The sequence below is a fragment of the Frieseomelitta varia genome, unplaced genomic scaffold, assembly GCF_011392965.1.
Source record: "Frieseomelitta varia isolate USP_RPSP 00005682 unplaced genomic scaffold, Fvar_1.2 scaffold_918, whole genome shotgun sequence".
NCBI lineage: Eukaryota > Metazoa > Arthropoda > Insecta > Hymenoptera > Apidae > Frieseomelitta > Frieseomelitta varia.
Window position 1 is genome coordinate 1 of NW_025110721.1, and position 23,134 is coordinate 23,134.

Here is a 23,134-nt window from a genome sequence, read left to right on the forward strand (position 1 = left end):
TATATATATATATATATATATATATATATATATATAGAGAGAGAGAGAGAGAGAGAGAGAGAGAGTTCCAAAACGAATAGAATGACTTATTATGAAGGTCATTCGAGGTCACTCAAGGTCAACTGCAACAGAAGACACATTATCTCACCGCACTTTTCGAACATGTTTACGTTCTCACTGCTAGTACAAGTGTTCAAAATGTCGACCTTGAATATGGATACATAGTCTGAAACGTTGCATAGTCTAAAAAGTGAAGGTCTATTATGATCGTGGAAATTTTTCACCATACACACGTACCGTTTTAACCTCATAATTCTATGACATTCACCATAAATCAGAACCATTTCCACTTTCTCTGCTATCTAACGCATTTTGGAAAACTGAACATTAAGAGTGAATATTACTGTCTCAGTGCGACGGTGATGTTGATTGCTGCCCGCTGAGATTCTCTCGTTCCGCCTTTTATTTTTGTCGGGAAGAATGTCATAGAATTATGAGGGAAGCGGTACGTGTGTATGGTGAAAAATTTCCCGATCGTAACCTTCATTTTTTAGACTATGCAACGTTTTAGACTAAAGTATCCATGTTCAAGGTCGACATTTTGAATAGTTGTACTAGCAGTGAGAACATAAACAACATGTTCGAAGAGTGCTTTGAGATAATCTGTTTTCTCTTGCAGTTGACTTTGAATGACCTCGAATGACCTTCATAATAGGTCATTGTATTCGTTTCGGAATTCTCTATCAGAATGTAAATAAACAACCATATCGTTCCATTTAAAAAACCAGAGTTGATCTTCGTATCTCCTTGACGCCTCCACTTATAAAAAAAATAGTAACATCAAATTATATACCCCTCAATAGTAAATAAGTTTGGTCTAATGCATAAAACAAGCGAGATATTCAGGTGACCTATTTTAAGTGCCCCACCCTGTGTGTGTGTGTGTGTGTGTGTGTGTGTGTGTGTGTAATTTATTAATTATATTTATTATACAATTAATTACAATTAATTAATAAATTTCATATATATATATATATATATATATATGAAATTTATTAATTTCAACCCTATTTCTGAAAACAAGCGAGATATTCAAGTCACCTGTTTTAAGTGCCCTACCATATATATATATATATATTTATTTATTTATTTATTTATTTATTTATAATTTATTAATTTCGACTCTTAAGGCCAAGAAATAGACTTGGTTCACATATGTTTCTCGCGGTCATACACATTCTTCCATTTTTGCATTCATACATTTATTATCGCTATTACCTAACCTGTTATTGCCTTATTCTACCTTTCTTTTGTTTTGCTAATTTACTTTTTTCTACTGTCCTTAACCACTTGACTATTTTTTCTTCTGTACTGTCCCCCACCACTTGTTCCACGCTGTGCTCACATCTTTCAACTTTCTCGCACTCCTCCATTAGCTGAAAAAACACAAAGTATATTTATACAAAAAGTATATTTATACAAAGTATATTTATACAAAAGATAATCACGCAATAAACACAAAATATTACATTGAAATGATAAATCAGTACTCTCTTTTTACACTCTATTCTTATTCTCTCGCTTTCTGTCTCGCTTCATCTATCGGTTCTAAGTCTCGCTCTTCTCTAACGACTAATTGCTCTAGGACATTCTTCAGAATATCATTTACACTAGACAGGACTCTCCTTTATCACGTTTATACCATAGACTTCATAACTATAGACAAAAGACTCTCACTCATCCAACGACACTCACAACAGGGACTGCATGAAGAAAACGTACAAAAAGAGATATTCCGAAACTTGGTGAGTAGCTATAAAAAATATTGCTCGCAACACATTTAAAGAATTTTTTATAAGAGATATAGGAACCGCATAAGAAAAAGTCTGTGAAAGTAAACCTCAAAACCTCACGATAACTAGAAATTGCGTTTCCAAACAAGATAACAAAATTAATTTACACGTGGGAACATTTTTAAATATTTTGTTTACTTATACTTTACTTTGCTTCAGCTAATCCAAATTCTTTACCAAGACCAATGGATCCTTCGCCTTTTGTTATTCGATTTAAAATCGTTTTAGTTTTTAAGGAAATTGTGTTTCTTTTCGTTTTATTTTTGTCCTGATTATTCATTTTCAGGGATTATGTCTAAAAAAAAAAGATAAAAAATTATATCTAAATAGAAAAAATAATAAATTCACCTTTAATTTCACTTTAAAATTAACATTGTCTTAATGGTCAAAAGTTATGTACGCACTTCGAAGTGTAATCAACTAATGTGATTAGATGGTGCAATACATATGTAATGAAATTGGCTGATGCAATATGTACATATGTATGTAACGTGATGATGAAATATTATGTTATTATATTATTATATATTATGTTATTATATATTATATTATTAATTATAAAATAATCATATTGCGGGCAATCTTGCGGCAAAATAATCTTCAAATTTCTTAGTCTTTATTACTGTTTATTCATATTATGCATTTCGATAGACATTTTTTTTTATATACCGCATAAAAAAAATCGCACATAGAAAGTCCCACGAAAAGAAATCGCACAAAAAAGGACCGCACAAAAACAGGTTTGAGTGTACACTGCTCACAAAAATTAGAGGATATTTCAAAATAAACATGAAGCGATAAAAAAAGAAGCATCTTTTTTTTTTATTAAACAAGAACAACTTTCTTTAATTTGTCGTTTGCTTTTTTGATGTTCTTGTTGTCTTTGCTTCCTTTTTTTTATCGCTTCATATTTATTTTGAAGTATCCTCTAATTTTTATGAGCAGTGTAGAATCTCCGTGGATCTTGAACGTTCATTGTTAGCAAACTTCGGAATAATCGATTATTTGGACTGTGGTTTCTAAGGGAAGACATTCTAAGGATTAAACTGTGTGTGTTTTGGTATATTTTTTTATTAACTTGATGGTATACACATTGGAATGACAATTTGTTCGACTGTAAATACACGCTGTTATTTTTTTTTTTTAAATTGAAAAGAAAATTTTGTAAAAGCTAAAAAGTTTTTGAAAAATGCTTCAAACAAAAATTGCATGGAGAACATGTTACATTGCAATTGCTTTGGTGTTGGTTTTTTTTTTCTTATCGAGATAAAAAGATCACTTTCAGTGTTTTAAATAGAATGGTATATTTTCTGTTCCATTAATCAATGTCGTTCGACAAAAGAGTATATTACCTATTGCATTGTGAAAAATTACTAGAAGATATTTTAAGTTTAATTTCATAAACTCTACGTATGAGAGATGAAGACAATACGAATAGAAAAATATTGTTTTCTTCCCCTCGTCTTTCATATGATAAGTTTTACAAAATTAAAATTAAAATATCTTTTAAATTAATAGTTTTTTTCGCAATACATAGATTAATTTTTTTTTATGAAGAACATCAAATTGCATCGGTTAATAGTCAAAAAATACATCATTCTATCTTAAAAAGTTAAAGGTATCGATGAAAAATAAAATAACAACAAATATTACAATATTATACTATATCTCATTTAAAATCTTTTTTCGTTTTTTCAACAGTTAAGGAAATAATAGTATGTACGCAAATAAACTTTGTACACTGTATGTACATACATATGTATTTGCTGTTTTATATTTAAATATTTAAATAAGGAAGATAAATATTTTAATAAAGGAAATATATTTAATAAAATATATAAATATTCATATATTGTAGTATAATGTTATTCTTTGCAGCCTACGTGAAAAAGTCCGTTTTAGAAGTTTACTATTTATATATTTTATTTTTACTAATTTATATATTTCTTATTAATTAATAATAATCATTTACGGCCGTCGAGAATATAAAAGTGAAATTACTTTCATTCATACTTTTACCAACAAAAAATAACTTTAAATATTTCTAAATAATTGAGTAATTAAGATATTGAAAAGTTCGAATGCTACTCTTTAAATAACATATTTTTACTTATAAATCAATAGAAATTTTTTACTTTGAATGTTTTAATTCTTTGTAACGATGATACCCGGCGCTAGAAATAAATAGGATGCGGATTTTATGCATTTTAAAATTTTTATGAACATCAGTAGAAAAATAGCACCTAAAAAAAATTTGCCTTATCAAACTACATATTATAACATATTCTATTTTGAATATTTTATATAAGTGTTCTATTTTGGATATTTTGGTGTACATGCATTAAGTATACATTTTTGTAATTCCTAATTTTCCATAAGTGCATAAAATCTATCTTCTACTAAAGGCTAACTATAATTTCGTAACATTTTGGAAAATTAATATAGAAAGTTAAAAATTAAAAAAAATAGCTAGTTTTTATTTAATAATAATCAGATACGTATGAAAAAGTTTTGAACTATTTATCCCTTAAATAAAAATTAAAAAACCGACAATGAGAACTGAAATAGCCAAACGAACAGTGCATAAAGATTTTCATTGCGTTAACCCTGTTAATAGTAAACTGAGACAAAGTGACAAATAATTTTATTCGTCATAGTAAGGGGAACAAATTATTATTTATCGGAAGAAAACAGATGTTTCCTAAGATAAGAAAGCAGCAGAATTCGTTATTAAGAAATCATTAGGTCATAGTAACGTCGTTACACAGAAAGTGTAAACTGGAATGATAAATTCACTAATAAACGAAAGGTTTATCGTATTCGAAGTAGCGAGTGGTATAAATTGACCGGTGGTAATTGTGGGGCACGCAGTTTGTTTCTAACTTAGCCTCTACCTGCTACCTGCCTCAAATGCCACTTGGCATCTACGACTACATCTACGATATACCATACCTACGTGCTACTTGCCTCGTTTGGCATTCTCGTCTTCCGATTAGACTAGGATAAGTTCTTCTACTCTGTAATTTCAGATAATATCCTTTAGTTTCTAGCAAGTTCTTGGCAGAATTATCTATGCTGTACACCTATTGTGTTATATCGGTGGCGAACAATCACACTGTGTCGTGCATAGCATTCAGGGTAACTAGTTTTTGAACGAAAAGCGCGATAGAGTAAACATAGCAGGCGGACTTTATGCAAATTTTTATTGTCACATTATCTGCAATATAAATGAAGCTTCAGATCTCTAATCTCTCGTTTAAAGATGAAAATTCACTTCTCGTAGATTAATTCTCGTGATGACAGTGATTAATATGATTATTATCGTTATGTTAGGGAAACATGTATTTAAATATGTAAATAAAACATATTTAAATATGTATAATGTAAATAAAACATATTTAAATATGTATAATGTAAATAAAACATATATGTAAATAAACATATATAATACAATGTAAATAAAACATATATTTAAATATATAAATACAATAAAGCATATTTGATTAAAGCAAAAACAGAAATAACAACTCTATTTTCTTTTTTCTTTTGGAATTGTATGTATATCATTTACTACAATCATTTGTATGTATATTACTACATTCATTTGTATATATATCAATTAGTACATTCATTTGTATGTATTCTTATTTAATTTATTTGGATTTAAGCGATTCTCTGCAGATTAGTGACCATATGAAATAATAATATAAATGAAATATAGATATTGGTGTTTTCAAATATAAAATAAAATAAAATATACTAAACACCATAATATATTGCCTATAAAAGATAAGCAGTTTAAGAGTACAGCAATGGAAAACTGTTTTTTAAATTTATTATCAAAGAAAATTTTTTTAAATATAACAACTATGTTGGATTGGGTCACAATAAGAAGTAGATAATACCATACGTCCTTCAAAACTATTTTTAATTTCTCAACGCAAAATTTGTGTTTTAACAATCTTTGATAGTTTCTGTTGTATCGATTACTGTAATTAGATTTTCTCCTCCGTCATTTATAAGATGTTTTAAAAAATAAAAGTAATAACATGGGTGTTATTGCTTTTTATGTTTAAATGTTTGAGTTGTAAAATATTTTAGAAAATAAAAGTAATAACGTTTTGTGTTTAAGGTGTCCTTTTCATATTTAAATATATATTATTATACTAGAAAAGGATTGCAGAATTATTTTCTATATATGAAACATTTCTTGCATTTAAACTATCAACGACTAGAGTATGTAATTCTTATGTAAGAACCGAAAGCACAGAATTTTTATATAAGAAACATTGAAGTAAAGAGAATAAGAAAAACTTCATAATACAATAAAGCAAACAAGCTTTTATTTTACAAAAAATTACTTGGAACTGTAAAAATATGTCGTTTTACATCTATAAAATTTCTAATATAAATTACAATTTGATTTTGACTATTTTGACCATTTCTAGTGATAAAGCACGAAATAAGTTTAAATGAAAATTTACATTTTTTTCAAGATTTATTTCCACAAAAAAGCTGAAGATAATGAAGAAAAATAGTTCTTATATTCATATTCAGTTTTATAGCAAAAATCTACGAAATTCATATTTATGTTCAGTTTTATAGCATATTCAGTTTTATAACATTTATATTCATATTCAGTTTAACAAAAATCACCTATTAATTACTATTAAAAAAAAAATAGGTTCATGTATAAATACGTAGAAAAAGCAAATTGCTCGTCCACTTAAAAAATAGAAAATGATACCTATATACGAGTCGTTTATTTTAAAAGTAACACAAGTAACTTTGTTTCTAAATCGAGATATTTAGGGCGTTTGCTTAGAAAAATTGACGCTAACTTTCGAGAAGATTTATTATCTCTCACAAAAATTAGGGGATACTTCAAAATAAATATGAAGCGATAAAAAAAAGGAGTATTTGATTTTTCTTTTTTTTATTAAACTAGTACATCAGGAAAGCAAGCGACAAGTCAAAGAAAGTTTTTGTTTAATGAAAAAAAAAAACAAATCAAATGCTTCTTTTTTTCTATCGCTTCATGTTCATTTTGAAATGAACCTCTAATTTTTGTGAGAGGTGCAATTTCGTCAGCGAATCGCCATTTTTTCATTACCGTAAAGTGACTTGAGCCACTTTCGAAATAAACGGCTCGCTACATTACGTAAAGTTAATGGATTCAAAGCTATCGTCTTATCGATTTTCTATTTACAGTTTAGCGAAATTATCATTTTTCCCGTCGTAACGCGCGCGCCTCTCGTTCGACCGGGATGAAATGGGTCTTCGTCAGGTTAATGAGTCATTAACGTAGCTGGACATGACAGATCTGTAATACTGCGAACAGCATGCTGTACCCGTAAGCCAGAAGTGGTGCCTAATTAACGCGTGGTATATCTTGCTTCGCTTCAATGTATCGATATTGCAACGCGAAATCGAATTCAAATGCATATGTATGTATGTGCGCACGTTGAATGGCAAAACGTGTGTGTGCTTTACGAATGATCGCTCGAGTTAGAACAGGATGATTGACAACGTTCAGTCCATTGTCTCTTTTCACTATATACAGCGAGTCAAGCACCAGAAAATTACGCATGTACATCCGTCAGGTTATTTGCAAAGAGAAAAAAATTGAACGACTTTAGGCATTAATTTGTTGGATAAAATTAGGTGATTACGCGTTTTCTAAGTTTCTATGTATTTATGTAGATAAATTGGATTCCTTTTATTCGTTTATTTATAACTTAAATGCGTCGAATTAGATAATTTCTGGAATGTTAACAATTTTTACGACCGTTTGAAACAGCACGTAAGTGTAATTAATCGAGAGCATGATCCTGTGAGATAAATATATATATATTATAATCATATATTTTAGTGTATCTATAATGTTTTGATTTTTCGTTACATTTTTTAGAATCTGTGAAATTTTATAGATTTTACAATCCTTAAAAATGATTAGTGATTAATAATTAAATATAATTATAAAATGTAAAACGTAACGATCAATAATAATAAAATTAGTGTCCTTGTTTCCATTATTTTAAATGGAGATATGTAGATATTTTTATGATTGACTGTATTATATTACCAATATAAATAAAATATTTACATTTATTTAAGAAATAAATCTCAATATATTCTAAGTTATGTTTCAAACGGGAATGATGCATTCTATCTAGACTCTATCTAACAGTTAAACAATAAATCTTACACGTTCATTATACATATACAGTATAGATCTGCTTCGATGATTATACAAAATATGGAAGACCTTAGTTTCTTAGGTTAACATGATGAACAGATTTAGTTTAGTGTGTAACTACCTATTCATTCAGCTAACATTTAAGTCAGAGTGTGTACAACGAATTTTTTTTAATCATTCAACTATCAATCTACATGAGCCATTTCTTTTTGTAAGTGGTATAAGTTCATTTATTCTCATTTTATTATCAAGGGTTGACAGTAAAATTTTACAGTTAAACTTCTTTTTACTAATTTATGAGAATATTGTACATTATTCACAGTGACGTTATAAATCAAGGAAAAGAAGACATCTATATGTAACTAAAATTTTAAATCATTACTAACTTTAAGTCATTTTTTTGTTCGAAAAATTGAACTGAGTTCCGCCACTTTCCGAAAGAAAAAAAAAAAAAAAAATGGCTCATGTAACATCACGTTTACTTCAACTAAACAATCAGCTGCGCCATCCAAAACTCTTCGCTATGTTTTCCTTTTAGCATTTAGATCGATCATTCTGTTTCTTTTCGAAAAATCGCCGTACACTGCTCAGAATAGTCGACGATGCTCGTTTGCTTAGGAATTAGAAAAACGACGTGAGGACAGCTGAAACATTTTGAAAATTGGATTACTACTGGTTGTCCGTGCAGCGACGTACCTGCCGACGAATCTCAACCGGGTCATTATTCATCCGCGCTTTATACATTATTTCACACCCAGGCAACCAAGAAGGCTCCTTCCTCTGTTTACGAGCCCTTCAGCGGAAATGGAAAACGTCGGGAATTCGCCCAAGTGCCTCGGAACACAAGACTCACCGGTGCGTCGTGCATGTTCCGCTCACGGCGAAAGCAATCTGCAACGCTCGCGTTGCATCGAGGATAGCTTCTGCCTTCGGCACTTGGCTGCGGGCAGCTGAACCCTTCGCTCTGCTAACAACCAGACGAGGCTAGGGAATTTGACGGGATTTTCCCCCCACGAGTTTCGAAGCGGGAGCGTGCAACTCGGCCGTGACGAACTTTAACCCCTTGCGCTGGCAATTGATCCGCGGACCGTAACGAGTGACCGAACGGTATACAATAATTCGTTGATTTCTTTTTCTTTTGAACCCGTCGATATGACATCACTGGATAGAAATTATTGAGAAGTAATAAATTTATTATTTGTTTCGCCTGGGCTATACTTAAATATACTTAAAACTGAGAAAATATTGCAATTTTGGGACAAAAGATTCTCGACGAGCGTGACTCGTCATTACAGCGCAAGAGGTTAACCACTTGCGCTGGCAACTGATTGCGGACCATAACGAGTGACCGAACCGTATACAGTAATTCATCTGCTTTTTCGAATTCATTGGTATGTCACTGGATAGAAATTACTAAGAAGTAATAAATTTATTATTTGCTTTGCCTATTTTAGTTTAACTTAAATACACTTAATTATTGAGAATAAATTTATTATTTGTTTTGCCTCGGTTACATTTAAATATATTTAAAATGTTGCAGTTTGGGACAAAAGGTTCTCGACGTGCAAAAGCAATTTGATAATAAATTATGACGGCCACTCATTCAACAAGTATTTGCATACTTTCTAGCTCTCTGTCGTTTCTGGAATACCTGCTATAAATGAAATCTGTGAACATATTATATGTGTACACTACTGTCCACTATTGATGTTGAAGAATATAGTATTTTGCAGCGTTTAGTGACGAATAGCATTCAGGCAATCAATTACAAGTTTTGGAAAAATTTCTAGTTTTGGCGGATATTTGCAATTTTGACTAATTTTCTGTTGTTTCTTTAATAAGAGGTTCATTTCATCAGAACGAGAAATCAATTGGAAGAAGTCGTAAAAGTTATGTAGTTCTTGTTACTATAAAGAAAACGTCGCATTAAAAAAGTTATAATAAGCAAAAATAGCCAAAATTAGGAAAAGCCATTAAAGTGCAAGTTTTGTTCAAATTATTTATTAATAATAAATTTATTATTTATTATAATTTTATTCAAGGTATAATTTCATTCAGATTATTCATAGTTATAATTTTGCATTGCATACGTAAAAATATTCTTTCTCACTCATTTCCATTCGTATGAAAACGAAAATTATACATTTAATACTATATTCTTCTTTGTGATATCGATATAGTACCGGTATATATTTCGATAGTTATACCGATATTGTCGTCAAGTAGCTTGAAATAGTGAGAAATGCTTGAAAATATCGGCATAACATTAGTATTAATCCCTTGCGTTGCCAATTGGTCCGCGGACCATAACGAGTGACCGGACCGTATACAATAATATATCGATTTCTTTATCTTTAGAATTCGTCGGTAGGATATCACTGGATAGAAATTTATCAAGAAGTAATAAACTTATCGTTTGTTTCGCCTGGATTACATTTAAATATACTTGAAACTAAGACTGTGCGTGGCACATCATTCCAGCGCAAGAGGTTAAACCTGACACTTTTCGTCACCGCCGATTTCCGATATTCTTTCTCCTTTTTTATCCGCTCTTTCTCTCGTATCATCTTCCCCCCGTTCTCCGTTCTTTTTCTTCCGACGTAGACGTGGCACGAATGCCAAAAATCCACGGGCCACGCGCGTTGTTTCGGCCCTCGTCGTCAGTGACATCTGTGACGCTCGTAACTGAACTTTCGATACAGATTTTTGCGTGACGCGTGCGGACCATTCCGCCTGAATGTATATTTCACTTTCGTTCGAAAAAACGAAAACACAACGTATATCCGTTTGTCCAGTTATCATGGTCGCATTGCCTGTATACAGTGATGAATAAAACTAAACACACGCACGCTAAGAATTTCGATATTTCGTGGAGCATTTGCAAGAGAAAAATATATAGTGTTTCGGGTTTCCCAAAAAAATCCTACGACCGTGTTCATTCTGACAGGTACAGAGTGTTTTTCTTGAATCACTTTTGCACCGCAATTATTAGTAATGCGAACGAAAAATGATCGAGACTTAAAACTTGTAACTTTGTAAAAAAAATTAAAATAACAACTTGATCTTAAACTTAAAATAATAATTAAATAACTTTAATTATAATAACGTCAAACTTGTAATTTCGTAAAAAAAATTATAATAATTTAAAATAATAACTTAAACTTAAATCTAAAATAATAATTAAATAACTTTAATTATAATAACGTTAAACTTGTAACTTCGTAAAAAAATTATAATAATTTAAAATAATAACTTAAACTTGAAATAACTTTAATTATAATAACTTTAAATTTGTAACTTTGTAAAGAAAATTAACTAATAACAATTTACTTGATCTCATTCTAAAACTTCTATTTTGACTTCTTAATTTCATTTTAAAGCTTCTGTTTTGACTGCCTTGAATTGAATGTTCTTCTAATATATTTTAACATCATGGCAAAGTGTTCTTTTCTTTAAAAAAAAAATTGCAAAAGTTCACGCGTGTGTAAGAACATTGGAAAATTTTATGTACAAATAAATCTATCACGATCTTGAAAAATTGAATTTTTCCACCTTACGAACAACTAACAATAAAATTTAACTCTTAGAATTTGCGGTACAATTTTTCCTCGTCATTTTATTGAACTTTGAGAGACAAAAATTGAAAAGAAACTAATGTTTTTTTATGTAATCTTAATGCTCAAAGTTCAATAAAATGGCGAAAAAATTGTACAGCATGTTTATGACAGGTAGTCATTATGGAAGATTATAGTGGATCAGATCGCGAAGAAAATTTTTTAATGTTAATATTTTCAATTTTTTTAACATTTTACAAATTTTTTTATTTTTTCGTAAACAAAAATAATTCATCCATCCGCTACATAATGCAAAACATCTTTGAAAAAAATAAATTTAGGACAGTAGTTTACTCTTTAAAATGTACTTATCTATATGAGATATAGATTATTATATATTTTCTTTTACTAAGTTATAACAGTTTAAAGTATATATTTAATTATACTCATATATGCTTGTCAAAATATATTCGAGTTACTGCAGAATTATTGTAATCACTGAATCTCTGTTTTTCGAATATTTTAATATAGGATGTTCAAACATATACAATATGTTAATGAAATCAAGTAGATGAAAAAAATATGAACTTGCTTTTCTGTTCTTTTGTTAATATTTACACTACTTATGTCGCTAGTTGACATTTGGTGCAATTACATTAAAAGCTTAATATTTTTATTACGTTTTTCTATAATATTTTGCATTTTCATGTTTCATATTTATCTTTAATAACTGACACTTTATAAAATCTATTAGATAAATCTTTTCAATGAGTGTTTTAATTGTTCAAAATTTCAATAATGCTTAAAATCACTAGATGATTATAATTGTTATGATAGTAACTATTTTTTTGTCAATAACTATATAGTTATGATTCAGTTGAATTTAGTGATTCATTTACATTGTAATAATTTAAAAACGTCTAAATTTTTATGCACAGTAGTGTTTGTACATGATACTTTAATAGTTAATAAATTTTTTCTTGCACTTAATAATTTTCTTCTATTTTCCAATTTTACAAAAATATATATATATAAAAGATTAAAAATTAATATAATAGAACTCTGTCTATATGAACTTGCTAGCGTACAAATAGTTTATATAATAGTATAATAAGATTGTACAGCGTAAATAATTAATTCACTTAAACATTTAATTCATACATAATTAATGTTAAAGATGCACTCTTTCAATTTTTTGTTTTACTAGGAGCTGTAAAGATTTAGATAAATAAGAGTCCATTATACTTACATTTGTTAGAACAAAAAATACTAAAATACTTGCAAAAAAAATAAAATCATTCAGCTTGTAGATAATATTTTTAAGCTTACTTTTTAATCGTGAAATTATTAAAAATATATACTATTTATTAACATGAATTGAACGTAATTAAAGTGCAAATTATTTAATGAAAATTAATTGAAAATAATGAAAATTTCAGAATTATTCAAGTATTTACATAAATTATCTTGTTGATATGTAGTAGTTTTTCAGGAATAAATTTTTCGATAGAATGTAAATGCTTCGTTTGGGATATAATTCTTTAATTTATTGTTATTACATTTTGAATTTTCTTTCTTTATATTTCTTTTATCCCTACAAGAGTGAATGTGTGTGCAAATTCTACCAAGACCAAGAGTTATTTAAATAATACTAAATATCATAATTACATATGAACAAAATTAATGACCATTTTTTGCTACCATTTATAAAAGTTATTACTAGACTGCGGATTTTTATGCATTTATGGAAAATTTAGAGAGACGAAATTTTAATATACATATCGAATATATATATCAACAATTCAAAGTATTGTGCTTTTTACAACATTTGGTACGTAAAATAATTTTCTACCCAAATTTAATTATATATGATTTTGCATAAAAGTCCGCAGTTATATCGAAACTTACCTAATTATTATTATTAATAAATTTAATTTAATCCATAAAATGGATCAATAAGCTTAAATTATCAGCATCAAGCGCTACCTCTGAGAGCTTAACAGTTTAATTAAGTATACTAAAACGACTTGTCTCTTTGGAACTTTTATTACACAGATTCTAAAATATCTGTTCCACGAGAATGCGATTCTTAAACGTGACAAGTTCCTCGATCCATAAAAATTCCGCCAATTCCAGAATATTCCTTTCGTATGAAATGTAAATATAAACATTTTTATGGATTTTTTTTTCAAAACGGAAAAAAACCTGTCAGCTGCGAATCCTTGTCATTTTCATATCAAATCCCCAGTTTCAATCGCTATAAACGAAATGATGTTTGCCCGTGTTGTTGGCGTGTTTTTCGACCGAAAGTCGTATTGATACGTGCATCGACATTGAAATTATGAGAATCGACGGCCAGCCGACACGCGTGTCGTTGAAACAACATTGGCCATTTAATGTAAAATAAATAGAAGCGGCACGCGTGTCGCAAATTCACAATAACGTCATAACGAATCGAACGTTGTTGGCCGCTGCTACTTTAATGGCTTTATATTCACGCGGCTGGCAAGCGGCGATAAATTTAAATTGATTTGTATATTTAGAGGGTCGTCGTAAATAATTGGAATTCTACCGACAGGAAGAATGACTGGGTGGCACGGCGCTGGGAAAACCGTAAATCACGATCGATAGGACTTGCACGGTGAAGTTTGTCCGAGCGCGTTAATACACGAGCGTTATCCATTTCGGTGTTGAATTTGAAATCTATTAGTCTTTGTGCCACGTTACGATGAATGAAACAACACGTGTACATGACTATCGCGGACGAGTCAACGTGCTGGAAAATTTCACGAATGAGAAACACGAACGCTGTTAACCTCTAGATAACTGGTCCGCGGACCGTAACGAGTGACCAAACCGTATACAGTAATTCGTCTTCTTTTTCAATTTATCGGTGTATCGCTGGATAAAAATTACTAAGAAGTAATAAATTTATTAGTTGTTTTGCCTGGGTTGTATTTCAATATACTTAAAAACTGAGAAAATATTGCAATTTTGGATCAAATATTCTCGACGTGCGTCATTCCAGCGCAAGAGGTTAACACTTCCGTGAATTCGGATTGAATCGAAGATGAAATTTTTGCTTATGCATGTAAATGTATAATCTAGTTGCGCCTGCGATCTTCTCAAAATTTCGACAGTTTCATAGTGGTGTATTTTAGTAGTTTAATGGTTTAAAATTTGACACGAGTCAAGTTTTAGTGTTAAATTTAGTGTTAAATTTTAGTAGCTTAACCACTCGTGCTGGCAACTGATTGCGGACCATAACGAGTGACCGAACCCGTATACAATAATTCGTCGCTTTCTTTTTGAACTGGTCGGTGTGATATCACTGGATAGAAATTATTGAGAAGTAATAAATTTGTTATTTGTTTTGTCTATTTTATTTTACTTAAATATACTTGAAACTGAGAAAATACTATAATTTTGGAACAAAAAATTCTCGACGTGCGTGGCACGTTGTTCCAGCGCAAGAGGTTAAAATTTGACACGAGTCAAGTTTTGCTTTATTCACTAAAAATATCGAATGAGGAGCAGTGTAACAAATTTTGAATAGTTGTAACAAATATTCATCTTTGAAGATATACTTTATATTTTTATTCAGGAATATATTCGGTATATTTGTTCAATATATTTCGTTACATTTATTCTTGCGATATGTTATCCTCTATAAACCTCTAGTAAATAAACCAGTTACTTTATTATTGATTATAAGGTTACAAACATGTTATAGGATTAAATACTCAAAGAATTCATCGTATGGAACTTCATGCGCGCTTCGTTTGAGAAATTTTTTTTTTTTCATAAAACTGATATGATCTATCTCTCCTAAAAGAAATGGGATTTTTTATTTTTAAATTTTAATCATGCAGTATTAGAAGCCGTAACAATTTAAGTTTTGCATTATTTAATTTTGGAATTTTTCATTTAACGTAATTTCATTGTTACTCTTTGTCAGGAAAATTAAATGCTCAAAATTTATGATCTAACATAAATTGAATTTGAAAGCTCTGTGCAATATTTATCATTCTGCACCACTTTCTTCCATAATCTTTCAACATTTAAAGTACACCTTTGTTTCTATTTTACATTGACTTCTGATGGAATATTTGAAATCTACATGTATTAAAATGATGTAAAGATTATAGAATCATACCATATTATTAACTCAATTTCGATAAAAATGTAATATTTTTTATTCGAGATATCTATTTAATTATATTTAATGGTATCTATAACTCACTGATACCATTTGAAGGTTAACTATTAGTTATTGTCATAATACTAATCTGTATTTTAAATTATAGATGTTAATATATTGTTACTATTTTTTGTTATAATTTTTTAAATAAATACAGTAGTTCTAAGCCTTTTGGACGAGAGCGCATATTGCATTAAATGTTTCTAATCGTCTATAGGACGAATGTATCACGTGTATGTGATTTTAATTACTATTGTTACTAAATTATTTTGATTCACTTTTTTAGTTTTTCTGACTGTACCTTTCTTTCATAACCATAATCAGGAATACAATAATGTACAAGATAATTTTTATTTAGACACTGTGTGTAGAGTTATAGTACGAATAATTGAACGATTCTTTAATATAAAGAAAACTAAATTTTTAGAAAAATATATAATAAAAAGGTATGACATAAAGATATAATACAATGACGAAAGATTGAGAATATTTAATTTTAGCGAGACACATCGAAAAAAGTTTCAAAAGTAAAATATATACTTTTAAATGTTGAAAGTACACATACAAATTTCAAAGTTGATGTATATTTATTCTCTGTTTAGGGGGATGTAAATAAATTTTCAATTTGTAAGGAAAAAAAGAAATAGTATTCAAACAGAAAAAAAATTAGTCAAACTAGATTAATACTCGAAATTAATGATATGGCTAAAATTTCTTTTCACAATAGTGGTTATTCTTAAATAATTATCATGTGGTTGCGTTTCAATTCGTACAACTATACTAATGTTTCAATCTAGAGATACATCGTTAGAAATCTTTAATAACAAAAAAATGCATCACATCTGAATACAGATTATAAATTTAGGTAAATTAAAAATGTTTATACTAATAATAAAAATTATTTATAATTTTATTAATTTTGTTATTGTTAATTATTATGTTATTTTATATTAATATAATATATAATTATTAAATAAAAGTACTACACCATTTAAAATATATAATATTATTACATCATTTAAAAAAGATAAGATGAAATGTTTTGTATGTGTCATAAAATCCTCATTGAAAGATATATCTAAATAATTTTGTTTAGAATAATAGAATAATATAAAATGTGACACATAATTATGCACAATGTGTAAATATAATAAATAACACGTTCAATATAAATATTTCAATGCCGTATTATCAGATTTCACAATTAACGTGAAAAGAATGATTTATTGGCTATTTATTTTTTAATCTCTCCGAGACTTTCGATCGACTTTTATTCGCTCATTCTTAAACATGAATTATTATAACTTATTTTCTCGAAAGCGCAGTCTGTCGTAAAAAGATTTTGCCTTCTTCTACTCATTTGTACGTGAAAAGTCGCCTCACCTTGCAATTATGCAAGGGATTGCGGTGCATCCAATAACGGAGGACAATTACACACCTCTTATAATTTTAGTTCTTCCTTCTCGCGTCGAAAGAAGCCGAGTTACAAAGCTTCTACCGTTTCTATCTGCTAACTTCAACGTTCCACTCGTGACGACTTGCGACACGTTGTAATTTCTTTTGCCTCTTTGACATTTGAAAGAGTAATCTGCACGTAAGAGACTAATCTGGATACATCCACGTGCAGAGAGCTATCGTCCGCGTTTCTTGGGTGCAATATTATCCTGGAATTAACATCGTGCGACTTGGCTGGTAGATCAGTGACGAATTAAGAAGGCCATTAGCAGAACAGTGACTTTTAATAATGATGGTTTTATTCGCCTTTGTGAGATCAATTTATTTCGATATACCGAGTAGCGCGACTCTACGAATGACAGTGAAAAAATTGTCGATAATTTCAACTGATATAATTTCGTAAGGATCCATTTGATCTTATCTTAAACCGTGATCCCTCTACTTTGACAATAGTGAGTTCGTTTCCCTCCTAAAACCGGAGAAGTGAAGATAATATTAACCATTTGCCCTGGCAGCTGATTGCGGACCATAACGAGTGACCGTATACAATAATTTGTCGCTTCCTTTCTGAACTCTTCGCTGGATAGAAATTACTGAGAAGTAATAAATTTATTATTTGTTTTGCCTGGGTTATACTTGAATATACTTAAAATTGAGAAAATATTGCAATTTTGAATAAAAAAATAAAAAAACTTAAATATATACGTTTGAATAAAAAAATTCTCGACGTGCGTGGAAACGTCATTCGTAGCGCGAGAGGTTAAAATTTTCGAGTCTCCAATGAAGGATTTTTAATTAGAAAAAAGATCTGTGTTTGATAAGCATTTACCTCAGAATCGTCGAATTTGTTCAAAATTGCAATTGAATTACTTGAATTACAATTACATCGTATTTCATTATATTGTCTGAATATTAATGGATGTTACTGTACCTGTATGAAAATGGATTCAGTTGCCGATTCCAGTTACGTTCAATTAACAATTTAGCTGTGAATGACGAATATATAGTACAGTCGTCATAAAGAAATAGCAGTTTTTTGTACAACAACGAAAATAAAACATATCTGTAAATCTTAGACGTTTTAAAATATTTTGAAACTACACTTTTCACATCATTTCGAAACATTTTCTTGCTATTGATATCAATTAATTAATTAATATTCATTAAATCAAACAATAAAATTATCGATTTAAAGAAACTAGAGTTATTTCCTTATAATTTAATGCAATTTTACAGCAGCTGCGCATGCTCTGTGTTTCGTATAATCGTCATCGTGTCGTTTAAAAACAGTTAGAAGCACCACAGTTAAAAGATTAAGAATTCGTTGCGTTTCATGTGAGAGGTTAGGCACAACTCGCTGCAGTGTGTCTGTATTATAAATTAACGTAACGTTGCCGCGTTGAGATGGGTTGAGACTCGTAGTTTAGTTTAGTTTGGTTGAGAGTTAGGTCGAATCCGACGTTTTATTTTGAAGAGTGACTGACGGAGTCTCTCTTGAAGCAGTGAGTGTTGACGAGAGTGTTGAAGCAGCGAGAGTTCCTAAATGATGGCTTGACGAGAGTGGTTTGAAATTTTCCTTTTATAGTGAAAGAAGAGCTGGTTGCAGCCAATCGCATTCGATTGTTTTTCCAAATTACCCAGGACCACTGTTATTCTGCAGATGGTTTGCAGATGGTAAGGTCTTCGAATTGATAATAGACATTTTGGAAATACGAACACTTTACAATTAGACAAGATAGATTCGTGTTTTCCGTGGAACCCAACAATTTATAGGCCAAGATCTATACATAATATAGGCAATAAGTCCATAAGTCTCTTTACAATTTCAAAAATTTATTACGAAGGCAAATGAAAAGACAGATAAGTGGAAATTATTACAAAATGAGACGTATTTATTTAAGTTATTTTTCTGCCTCATTTAATACACTTTTGTATGGGCACCATTAGTTAGTGGTAATCTGCTTTAGATTAGTGATGTCTCATACTTTTGTTCAAGACACGATATCTTTAACGTAACGCCATGTGGGTGTTCATAAAGTCTCTTTACAATTTCAGCAATTTATTACAAAGGCAATTGATAAACTATCTTCATTAGATTTGTTCTATGTACTCAGTGATTATCAAGGTTTTTATCACATTGCATTTCATGTACCTTGTTGATAAATAAGATACTGTTAAATGAATTGCTTACAAACTGGCTACTCCTCAAGAAAAGGCACAGTGTGTACCATGGTTTATTGAAATCAAATCGGTTCTGCAGACTCGGCGAAACTTCAGAACCAAGTATGAAAAAGATCCTCCGTCACGTCCATCAATTCGTGTATGGCACAAGAAATTTATGGAGACAGAGACAGTATTCGATAAAGGGAGAAGTGGACAATCTGAGGAAAACATCGATCGTGTAAAAAAAATCGAGTACAGTTTTGATATGCTTCGTGCAACTAATGGTGCCCATGTAGAGGTGTATTAAATGAGGCGAAAGAAATTTAAATATATACCTTTCATTTTGTAGTAATTTCCACTTATCTGCCTTTCATTTGCCTTTGTAGTAAATTTTTTTTGAAATTGTAAAGAGACTTTATGGACACCCTGTATTTTTTCTCTACTCTAATGTCGATAGCAACGAAGAATAATTCACGTGAAATCTACAGTTAACGGTTCAGTCACGCTCTCCATAATTCCCTCCGACGTGACATGGTGCACGGTCGTATGAAAATCGTCTGTCCACGATAAACCCGTAAACGCTGGCCAACAGTCCATTAAAAGCGGATGGCCATTAAAAATTAGCCGGGCAGGTAAGCGCAATAAAATAATTCGCGCGTGGTGCCGCGCGCAGGATGTGGTAACCGCTTAAGCAAATTCATTCAAATTGCGGAAATATGAGAGTTTTAAGATTGCAAATTGCATTAAGCGGTGATTACTGGGCTCGCCACGGTGGAATGACGCTAAACGGCTGTTTGTAGTTGCCCCACCTGTTTTTCAGAGCACAGGCTATTGCTGATGCAAATAAGGAGATACGCGGTACCAATTGTTCAAACAACTTTCAGTGGCCATTAGCGCCGCGATTTCTCTCTCTCTCTCTCTCTCTCTCTCTCTCTCTCTCTCTCTCTCTCTCTCTCTGCGTTGAAATCTCGCGGCTGCTTTCACGATTTTATCGGGCGCTGTTCTGGAAGTTTCTGCGGCCAAGTGGGAATCGAAAGGCAATCGCGCGTTCTCGCCGTGCACTTTTCAACTGCCTTTCATCGTGTTTGTTCAACTGCTCGTTCGAAAAATGCACGACGCGGGCCACCGCGGACAAATGTTTGGGATAGCCGGGATGCCACGCGAAAAGTTCGACGATCGGTATCCGTTTCACTTGTCTCTTAAATGGTTGAACGTAACGACGAGCCGGTGGTAAGACGAGTTTTCAACATATGCATCTGCAAACATTTCCAACAGTTGTCCGATAACACGGGTCGTTGTGTTTAACCATTTGCCCTGGCAACTGCGGACCATAAAGAGTGACCGAACCCGTATACAATAATTCGTCGCTTTCTTTTTGAACTGGTCGGTGTAATATCACTGGATAGAAATTATTGAGAAGTAATAAATTTGTTATTTGTTTTGTCTATTTTATTTTAGTTAAATATACTTGAAACTGAGAAAATACTATAATTTTGGAACAAAAAGTTCTCGACGTGCGTGGCACGTTGTTGCAGCGCAAGAGGTTAAAATTTGACACGAGTCAAGTTTTGCTTTATTCACTAAAAATGTCGAATGAGGAGCAGTGTAACAAATTTTGAATAGTTGTAACAAATATTCATGTTTAAAGATGTACTTTATATTTTTATTCAGGAATATTTATTCGGTATATTTGTTCAATATATTTCGTTACATTTATTCTTGCGATATGTTATCCTCTATAAACCTCTAGTAAATAAACCAGTTTCTTTATTATTGATTATAAGATTACAAACATGTTATAGGATTAAATACTTAAAGAATTCATCGTATGGAACTTCATGCGCGCTTCGTTTGAGAATTTTTTTTTTTTTCATGAAACTGATAGGATCTATCTCTCCTAAAAGAGATGGAATTTTTTATTTTTAAATTTTAATTGACATCATGCAGTATTAGAAGCCGTAACAATTAAAGTTTTGCATTATTTAATTTTGGAATTTTTCATTTAACGTAATTTCATTGTTACTCTTTGTCAGGAAAACTGTGGAATACAAATAAAAATTAAATACTCAAAATTTTTATGCTCTAACATAAATTGAATTTGAAAGCTCCATGTAATATTTATCATTCTGCACCACCTTCTTCCATAATCTTTCAACATTTAAAGTACACCTTTTTTTCTATTTTACATTGACTTCTGATGGAATATTTGAAATCTACATGTATTAAAATGAAATTTATTAAATTTATATCAATTTATTAAATTTATTACAAAGTAATATAGAAATTATTGAGAAGTAATAAATTTATTATTTGTTTTGCCTGTGTTATACTTAAATATACTTAAAACTGAGAAAATGTTGCAATTTTGAATAAAAAAATTCTCGACGTGCGTCATTCCAGCGTAAGAGGTTAAAGTGAATTATCTTCCTAAATTTGTTAGAGCAAAAAAATGTTTCGTAGTAAAACTCACTTCGTTTCGAAGGGGACATGTTGTAGTTTATATTTGTTTCATTAATTTTTATTATTTTTTTTATTACTTTTAAATTAAATAAATCTGTTATAATTATTGAAATATTAAATTTGGAGGAACAAAGAAGAATTCCATTTGAATGTGGTTTTAATCCAATTCCAAAATTTTAGTTATCATTTTTAATAACATTTTTCTTAATCAGATTGTTGTTTTTATGCTTTGATATTGAAATTACAATATTAAACCCAATAATTCTTTTTATATATTTATATTAATTTTATCATTTTCATTTAATTTGGATATCGATATTGATTATATTAATTAATATTGCCACAAATCTTATTTAGGTGAACGTGTCTCCGAAATTTCAAAATGATCTTTGTTTTAATGTACAAATATTTCCAACAATTAAACTATACTGATACAGGTGTCCCGTTTGATGTGAATAACGTGGTTATTTCCTAAATTATTAATTATAAGAGAAAATGTTTCAAAGAAATCTTACTTCGTTTTGAAGGGCGCATTCTTATCTAGATGGACCAAAATTTCAGGATGATCTTTGCTTTAATCTATAAATATTTCTAACAATTAACACTGTATCCGATAATATAAATTGTTTAAAGTGAACCACGCAATTACTATATCATTATAGCAAAAAATATTTCAAAACTTATTTTGTCTCGAAGAGGACATTTTATAATAGCCATTTTTAGTCTCATCCAACAAGCAGACGTGTCTTCGAGATTTTAGAATAACTTTTAAATGTATAATTATATTTTTATTTATTACTTTTTTTGTTGTATGTATAATTATATTTATATTAAGATGGACGTTCCATGACGAATTCATCGATCCAAATGTGTTAGTATTCCAAAATCATTCAAGATCGTTACCATTATTCACACTGATGAAGAAATTATTTCTTATCTTCGATATTCGCAATGATGATTTTGTCTGTGAAAATGACTGCGTTTTGTTCTCTCTTAATAATGAATTTCACTTTGAGTCGTCACGTGCGGGCAATTCGATGCAACGGTCTTGTAATTCGCCTATTCTTCTCGCAAAACTCAAATCATATAAAAATAAATTTGCTTGACGTATATATAATAAATAAATAAGTAATAAATAAATTTGTTCGACTCATAATGCCATCGTGTTTTAAATTGATCGAAACCTCTTCTTTTACAAAAAGAAATTACTTATTATCATATTACGACTCCTTTTCTAACGAATAATTTT

General features: G+C 30.2%; 1 long non-coding RNA gene across 1 annotated transcript; it reads right to left on the reverse strand.

Moving 5' to 3' along the window:
- Nucleotides 1–12,319: 12,319 nt before the first annotated feature.
- On the reverse strand, nucleotides 12,320–22,112 carry LOC122537580. Its single transcript, XR_006308650.1, has 4 exons — nucleotides 22,016–22,112; nucleotides 18,242–18,248; nucleotides 12,868–12,875; nucleotides 12,320–12,336 (listed from the first exon to the last, which is right to left on the reverse strand). It is a non-coding gene; the product is annotated as an uncharacterized LOC122537580 (long non-coding RNA).
- Nucleotides 22,113–23,134: the final 1,022 nt, after the last annotated feature.